This window comes from Archocentrus centrarchus, chromosome 4 (assembly GCF_007364275.1).
Source record: "Archocentrus centrarchus isolate MPI-CPG fArcCen1 chromosome 4, fArcCen1, whole genome shotgun sequence".
Lineage (NCBI taxonomy): Eukaryota > Metazoa > Chordata > Actinopteri > Cichliformes > Cichlidae > Archocentrus > Archocentrus centrarchus.
The window spans coordinates 6,756,478-6,765,734 of NC_044349.1; positions in this window are offsets into that span (position 1 = coordinate 6,756,478).

Genomic DNA, 9,257 nt, shown 5'->3' on the forward strand with positions numbered 1-9,257 from the left:
TAAACAAACCTTATATTTGCAAGTTTCTTATATTCACTATTTAAACAAAGAGCAGTCTGTTTATACTTCAGACTGCTGGCTTACTTGTGGTTCCTATGATACTTAAGAGTAGAATGGGATGCAGAGCCTTCAGCTCCTCTGTGGAAAGAGCCTTGAGGTGACTGTTGTGATTTGGCGCTACACACATAAAACTGAAAGTCTGGCTGCCTTTAATCCTCTGTGACAAACACGAGGATCCATGAAACCTGCCAGCACCTGAGAATGAGCTGAAACTTGCAGTGTATTACATTCCCATCATGGAGAAGCTTCCAGACTCTGGGAATCCTGTCAGTGAGCAGGGACTGATTCACTGTCCTCAGCTTTAAACAAACCCAGTCTCCATCTCAGGTTTTGACTCAGCCTGCTTTGGAGTCACTAATCTAGAATCATCAGGCTACTTACTTTCAACACCATAATTTTGTTACTGATTCAGTTTATAAACCTGTTTTGTGCTGCAGCAACAATCAAACATTTCCGCTTCATACATCATTGTAGTTTGTGTCTTTGCTCTTTCAGAACTGAATTGGAAATCCAAAGGTGCTGGAAAGCTTCTTCTCCACCCTCAAAGCCAAACTTCACCCATGAGAGCTGACAGCATGCAATCATTTTGAGAAGTGACACTCTCATAAATAAAGGTGAGCAATGATACTTAATGTGTACTTTTTGATTATCATGTTTAAAGGTTTGTCATTGCTCACAGTGGCCTTGTATTCATTAGGCATTTCCAGAATAGTATCCAGCAGTTTCTTGTGAGCTGAGCTGAATCATTTTTCTTTTAATACATGTTTAACATTCACTTGAGTATTACTTGTTATACATAACTGTGGCTCTGAAACAAAGGCTCTCCTGAAGGAGAAGAAGAGAACCTTTAGATCAGGAAATAAGGAGGAGCTGAGAGCTGTGCAGAAGGATCTCAGAAGGAAAATCAGGGATGGAAAAAAACACCTACAGAAAGAAGATGGAGGACCAGCTACTGCAGAGCAACACCAGTGGAGTTTGGAGAAGCTTGAACTCAAGTTCAGGCCACAAAGCAAGCCCACTCTGAGACTTAGGTGCCGTTTACACGAAGCCGTTTTCACTGGAAACGGTGTCGTTTTGATGCGTTTCAGCCTTTCGTTTACACGATGGCGTTTCAGAAACGATCCGCGTTTACACGAGGACATGTGAAACGATGAAAACGATGTAGTTCCCATGCCAGGCCACAAGTTGGCGTTGGTTTTCTCTTTGCAAAGTTTGTTTACGCAAGACGCGCATGCGTGGAGTGACACAGTAGGTAGTGCGGCAAATTGTTCATTACTTACAAAACGGCCAATGTGAGAGGTTTTGTGTGGACCGATGATGAGGTTGGATCGCTGCTGCACACAACGCTGAATTACAAAACGGTAAAAACACAGGAAAAGCATAAGAAGCACTCGTGAATCCGCGAGTACTGTTTATCAGTTTGCGCGTGCGCGAAAAACTGGCCGTCGCAACCATAGTGCGCATGTGCGAGTCGAGCGTTTTCAAATCACCCCGGTTTCAAGTGTTTACACGAAAACGCAAGCCGGTGCGTTTCTGAAACGCTCCACTCTGGACCCCGTTTCTGAAACACATCGTTTTCACTCTGTTGTCGTGTAAACAAAAGGGCGAAATGCATCAAAACGACACCGTTGTCGTGTAAACGCAAGGCCGAAACGCATCAAAACGACACCGTTTCAAAATGAAAACGGTCTCGTGTAAACGGCACCTTAGAGTAGAGTGGGTGAACAACTTGGACCACTAGAACTACCAGCATTTTCACACTACTCCTTTTTCTACCAAGCGCCTCCAAATGGCAGTTTACATCTCATTAGGCCACCTTTTGTTATGTACACGGGGCCAGTAGATCGGAATGTGTGTGGGATGGGTGTGGGGGTGGGGATGGGTTACCACTGATGACCCAGGGTCGCCAGGTGTATAAAAAGCCAGGTCACAACACATATTTCACCTTTAATAAGAACAAATTTGTAATTGAGATCCCAGATTTGGAAGAGATGTTTTGTGTTCTCCGTGCTTCAGGTTCACAGCAGATGGAAGGAAACTCAAACAGCCACTAATGTAGCCTTTGTGCTGACTGTAGACTGAGGGATCTCTTCAAATTGTTGTATTCCTCCTCTTCCTCGTCACCCACTGCTTCAGATCTCGCTGTCACCATCAGACTGCAGCAGTTATGTTATTTAGCCATGAAACATGTCGTCACCCTCCCTTGATTTTTTCAGGCTTTTCAGAAAACACAAAAAACTGAACCGAATGTTGAAAATTTAATTTAGACAAAAATAAAATTTTAAAAATGTCTTTGACCATTTTTTTAGGAGGGTGACGATATATAACCTTGTTCAGCCTGTTTGGGAATGCACTGAGATCAATAACCTAATTTCCAACGCAGATCTGGAGAAACAGCAAAAACCAACGGGACCCTACACAGCCACAGATGCTGCTCCAGAGCTAGAAGTTCTAAACCATAAAGACCAACCTGGGAAACTTGCTAAGTGTGACAGGTCCAACATAACCCCAGATACAGCCCAGCCACAGGGTGAACCAAATCTTTCAGATAATGACAACAGAGAACCAAACGCACCTCCCTCCTAAACTCACCAGCCTGCACCAACCTGACATTTCTCCTCCCTGAGTTAAATAGATGAATGGAAGTTAAGTGGTTACAAACATAAAAACCACGGGTCCACAGACAGGAGCAGTGAGCTGAAATCAGCACAAAGCTACCTGAGAGGCTGTATTGAACTACTATATATAATTTAATCATTTGTCCTGACTGGTTTCACCTCAGATGTTCTTTCTCCTTTTGGTAGATTTCTCCCACCTCTGTTTTGATGCCAAGAAGAAGAAGAAGCTGCTTCAGAGAAGTGGGCTTCATGGTCTCAGTGCACAGCAACATGTGTTTTCACTGCCACAATCAAAACATTGAATAAAATCTATGTATTGTTGTTTGGAAACGTGTCATATTACTGCATGCTAAGGTGTGTTATTAAAGAAAAAAATGAGTTCTATATTTCTGGTTTGATGATATCCGAAGCTTTTGATTCAAAACGTTTATTTTCCACTGCACAAAATATTTACTGTTGCACATTTATTTCTCATAGGGATTTTTTTTTTCTTTCCATATTTCAGTCTCTGGTTCTTGAGAGTCATGGCTCTGTCTGGTCTCTGACAGAGATCCTTAAAAATATTATTGGAAAGTACCTATTAATTTTACTTTCAAACAGCTTTATGTGAATGTTATCTTTTCATTTATAATTTTTAATATATTGATCACAGTGTAGTGTACCGTAGAGGCATCCAAAAATGATGAGACTGGGCTGCTTGTGTGTGATTTGGAAGGTTTGTGTCTGTCTGTGACTCTGCAGAGGTTAAAGCTGTGATCCAGTCTCAGTCTCTGACTGAAGGTTGCTGAGACTCTGATTAGATACACAATGTGAAGTTCACAATTCTCTAAACAAATAAAATGGTAATGACAAACATGAACATCTGTACTTATTTCAGAGACATGAATGTTTACAAACATAATATTTATTTTAAGGATTGGACTTCATAAAGCGCACTGATGTTAGAGTGTGTGTTCATATTTAAATCATTTTGTAGGCTGAAATTGTAACGGTGGACCTGAGATGGTCCAGAGAAAGTAAACACATGTTAATTAGAATAATAACAACAACAGACTGAGACAGACAGCTGTGAAATGCGCACACAATGACGTCACCTCATTCACTGCTAGCTACACTGCTAGCTACATCGTATCATTCATGATCATCTGTGTAAACAACGTTTAAAGAAGCCGCCACAGCTCTGCGGCTGTAACTGTTTCAAATCATATATTTTTGCTCGTTTGAACTCTGAGGATGTTTTTAAAACGGTCTTAAAAGGCTGTTTCTATGGTGGTTGTCACGGACGCCTCAGTAGCTTCTTAGGCTAACCTGGCGCGTCCGGTTCCTGCTGCTAGCTGTCTGCCGCAGGAAGGCTGCGTCCCATTTCAAAGAGCCGCCGCTCCGTCGTAACTGTGGCTCAAACACCACTTTATCCTTTAAGAAAAGGCCTTTTATAGCCATTTTGGTCGCAGTTTTGATTATAAAATAAAAGGGAAAATATAAACAAACAAAAAGCTTAACATTGAGAAGACTTGGAAGAACAATGTGACACTGATGAGAGGATAAGGCTTCCCAGGTCATTGCCAGGCCAAACCGGCTGGTGATCAGAATTATTTTAATTATTTTTTTACCCAGTTTCGCTGGCGGTGCAGCGCTCACAGCCTGTCCGAGGTCCCGGGCTGAACTTAAAGCCCAGCCCGTCCCTCCAGACAATACTCACCGCTCCACTATAATGACCGCTTTACTCTCATCTTTCTATTGTTTTTAATGGACAGTTCCGCTTACAATTACAGTTCAATGATGTGAGGATCCTTGGTACAGTATACAGCGGGCTGCTAATGAATGCGCTTCCACTATTACTGCTCCTCCTGGTGGATAAACAAGACATTACCACCATTTTCCCCAAATGCTGCTTAGGGGCGTTCCCACCAGTGGCCGGAATTCCTACGTCATTAGCGGGGGATCGCGTTTAGGCCGAGGTTCGGCCACGAATCGGCCAAGGACCGGCCAAGGTCGCGTCACGGATCGGCCGGAAATTTTCAGTGGCTGCATCTGTACAAAGCAGACCACACACTACCAAGGCAACCACAGACAGTGTTTGTTTTTTGTTTTTTTTTTTCAGTGGAAGTGCCTATGACCTCATTTTCTCTTACATGCTTGTTGCTAGGTTATGAACAAACAGTTTCCTTCCCAGTCCCATCCCTACTTTATTTTGATTTGTTGGTGACCCCGACGAGCGCAGAGAAGATTCGAAAAATATAACATTTGATAGCCGAGTGCAGCGGGAGAACAAAGTGTGCAAGATTTCTTTTTCCAAAGGACTTTGAGTGCCGTAAACACAGAATTTCATAGGATTTGTGTAGATTATTAGACACTACACCTCAAGCTGTAATCCACTGGGAACAGTTAGCTAATGTTATCACTGTGCACAGCAAGCTAAAGAGGTATTTGGAAACGAAACATCTCTTCAGAGAGAAACTTAGTCTACTTCGAGTATGTGCTGAATCTGAACCAGAGGGAGCAAGACTGTGCAGTGGATTATGTGGAACGTCTACATGACAGTCTTGATTTTCAAAATATTAAGGGTTTTTGCTGAATTTGGCAGCCTTTTGCATTTATAGTACCAGTCAAAAGTTTGGACACACCTTCACATTCAATGTTTTTTTTTTCCTACATTGTATATGAATACTCAAGTCATCCAGACTATGAAGGAACACATAAGGAATCATGTAGTAAACTTAAAAGTGTTAAACAAACCAAAATATGTTTTAGATTTTACATTCTGCAGAGTAGGCACCTTTTACTTTGACTCCAGCTTTTTGCACTCTTGGCATTCTCTCAATCAGCTTCATGGGGTAATCACCTGCAATGGTTTTCCAGCAGTCTTGAAGGAGTTCCCAGAGGTGCTGAGCACTCGTTGGCTGTTTTGCCTTCACTCTGCAGTCCAACTCATCCCAAACCATCTCAGTTGGGTTGATTGTGGAGACCAGGTCATCTGACGCAATACTCCATCATGCTCTTTCTTGGTCAAATAGCCCTTGGTCAAATAGCCCTTACAGAATGCTGTGTTAGCCATGCTGGTTAAGTGTGGCTTGGATTTTGAATAAACTGCAAACAGTGTCAAAGGTACTCCAAAGCACTCCTATACCATCACACTTCCTCCTCCATACGTCAAGGTGGGAACTACACATGTAGGAATGTGTAGTTCCCTGCTTACCTTTTCTGCATCGTACAAAGACATGGCTTTTGGAACCAAAAATCTCAAATTTGGACTCATTAGACCAAAGGACAGATTTTCACTGGCCTAATGTCCATTCCTTGTGTTCCTTGGCCCAAGCCATTCTCTTCCTCTTGTTTTCCTCTTTAGAAGTGGCTTCTTTGCCATAATTTGACCATAAAGTTCAGATTCACAGTCCTTTCTGAACAGTTGATGTTGAGATGTGTGTGCTACTTGAACTCTGAAGCATTTAGGTGGGCTCTTATCTGGGGTGCTGTTAACTTGTGGTTTCTGAGGCTGGTAATTCTGATGAACTTATCCTGAGCAACAGAGGAAACTCTTAGCTTCTCCATCTTCGTCTGCTTGCAAAGGTGAAGCCATTTCTCTGTTCCACGGATTTTGAGAAAGCTATCCATGCTTTCATTTCATCTCGACTCGATTACTGTAACAGTCTCTATTCAGGTGTCAGTCTGTCGCTACTTCGTCGTCTGCAACTGATTCAAAATGCAGCAGCACGATTACTAACCGGCACTCATAAACGAGACCATATATCCCCCATACTTGCATCCTTACACTGGTTACCAGTCAGTTTTAGAATTGATTTTAAGGTTTTATTATTTGTTTTTAAGGCGTTGCATGGGTTAGCACCTACCTACCTCTCTGATCTTATAAGCCTGCACACTCCCATCAGATCACTGAGGTCTGCTGAGCAAATGCTCTTAACTGTACCGAGGTCAAGATTAAAACATAGAGGTGATCGGGCTTTTGCAGTCGTTGCTCCGAAATTATGGAACAAGCTGCCCCTTCACATCAGGACCTCCCCTACAGTTGACATCTTTAAATCTCGTTTGAAAACCCATTTTTATTCTTTGGCTTTTAAATCAAAATGAGTACTGGATACATTACTGATGTTGTTTTCTTTTATTTTTATTTTTGTTTTTATAATTTTATGCTTCCTGTTTTAACTATCTCTTTTACATTGTGTTTTAAGTTATTTTATTTATCTTAAATGTACAGCACTTTGGTCAACTGCTGTTGTTTTTAAACGTGCTTTATAAATAAACTTGACTTGACTTGACTTGACTTGACTTGTCTTCCTTTCCTGGGTGGTCCTGATGAGAGTCAGTTTCATCATAACATTTGATCGTCTTTGCGACTGCACTTGAGGATATTTTCTAAGTTGTTGAAATTTTTCGGATCAAATATGTGCTGGATCTGAACCAGAGGGAGCAAGACTACTCAACTAAATAAAGAAAAACAACAGTGGAACTGTTGAAATTTCAACAACTTAGAAAATATCCTCAAGTGCAGTCGCAAAGACTGCACTTGTCATAATATGGATTAGAACATTACTCAAATAGCTATTCACTGTATACCAGCTCTACCTCTTCACAACACAACTGATGGTCTCAAACACATTAAGAGGGCAAGAAATTCAAGAAATTAACTCTTGACAAGGCACAGCTGTTAACTGAAAGCCATTCCAGGTGACTACCTCATGAAGCTGGCTGAGAAAATTCCGAGATATACAAAGGTGCCATCTAAGCAAGATGCACCTACTTTGAAGAATCTAAAATATAAAACATATTCTGGTTTGTTTAACACTTTTTTGTTTACTAAATACTTCCATAGTTTGGATGACTTTAGTATTAATCTACAATGCAGACATTTTGTAGATATTGAAAAACCACTGAATGAGAAGATGTATCCAGACTTTTGACTGGTACTGTACTTGTGTAAAGCAATAAAAACAGGAGATGGAAAAAAAAGGCTGAAAGACTATGCATAGAGCTAATACCCTCCGATTTTGAGCAGGCTCATTTATAAGCTGGGCCTCTGAAGGTACTGTTGAGGAATAGGGCCGAATACGTCATTTGAGGGAATCTCTGCCATTCATCTCTTTAGATCAAAGACGGCATTATCTTTGTGCTGGGTGTAAGGAGAGCAACTAAACAGTGAAAAAAGATAGTTCACAAAGAGCTGTTCTGAAAGCTACGAAGCCCAGAAAAACATGCGCACTGAAACCGAAACATGCACTGAGTCATACAAGGACAACGTAGCAGCATTTTAAGGGACAGGAAATTAGTAGGGAAGTTTCTATAAGTACTGAAACTCACGAAGCGAGTGACCCAGACACTTCTGAGAACAACTCCTGCAATGTAAATGTCTCTTTACTGTTGAAAATGTACGACACACATGTGCATTAACACACAAGCACACCTTCACTCATACTGTATATGTAAATCAACTGGACAAAGTTCCTCTTCTCTGATGAGCCACATTATATACAAATGGAAATTTTACTACACACAACGCCAGTGCTTCTGTGCATTTTTTGGGTGGGTGTGTTAAATCGGGTGTGTCCGTGTGCTTTTCAGGATTCCCTCAGGAGTCTCATTGTTGGGTATACTGTAGTGTTTGTGGTCAGGAGAATGTTGAAGTGGGTTTATTTCAAACTTTCCCCTCTAAAACTAGAGGAGCTGTATGCACGTGTGAGGCTGGATATTTAAATTTTAAGTGGCCAACACCCTTAATATTGCATGCTTGATTGAGCTGCACTTTCACACGAGGGTATGAGAAAATCCACAGAACAGCTCTTTGTTAATCGGTGTCATCATTAAGACTCCACTGAGTTTTTGAAAGAGCAATGTTGTGTAACAAGTTCATAAAGTTAGAACAAATAAAAATAACCTTTTAATGGTCTAATTATTCTCTGAGTTATCACTGTTAAATTAATTCATTTTGATATAATTGCCCATTGGCAGGATTATGTCTTTCACACAGCTAAACAAGTTATCTGTTATTTATAGACAAACTATAGATAATTGCATGGCTAGCTAACTAGCTTCGACAGGCATCTTGCAACCTCCAAAAAGGATTAGGAGCTTTTGATTACCTAGAAACTTATGACTGAAGGTTTCCTTGCTACTAAGCTTTTACCAGTTACAGAATTTGTTTCAGATGTGATACACACAAATTCTGCCTTTGCAGGTGTTCACCATGAGTATCAAACATGACTGAAACATACTGGCACCATTACATACAGTAGCCCTGTGTATATAAATATGGTACAGCATGCTATAGTAGCTGTGTTGACTATATTACTAACAAAGTGTTGCAGGAGGATTATAGACGAAATGAAATACAGTAAGCAAGGGAAGACATCACACCTTAAAACTAGCAGAACTCACTTCTTTAGCAAAATTAACACACAAAGAAATTTGACCTAAATGTCGAATAAATTATGATCGATCTCTACAGTTCCAGGAATGTGCTCTAAACTGGAACTCGTTGGACCGTGGATTAGAATTATGTCCACAAAGGGGAAGGGTTGTATGTTGTACCATCCCGACAATCAAGCATAGAGAAGATATGAATTTGAA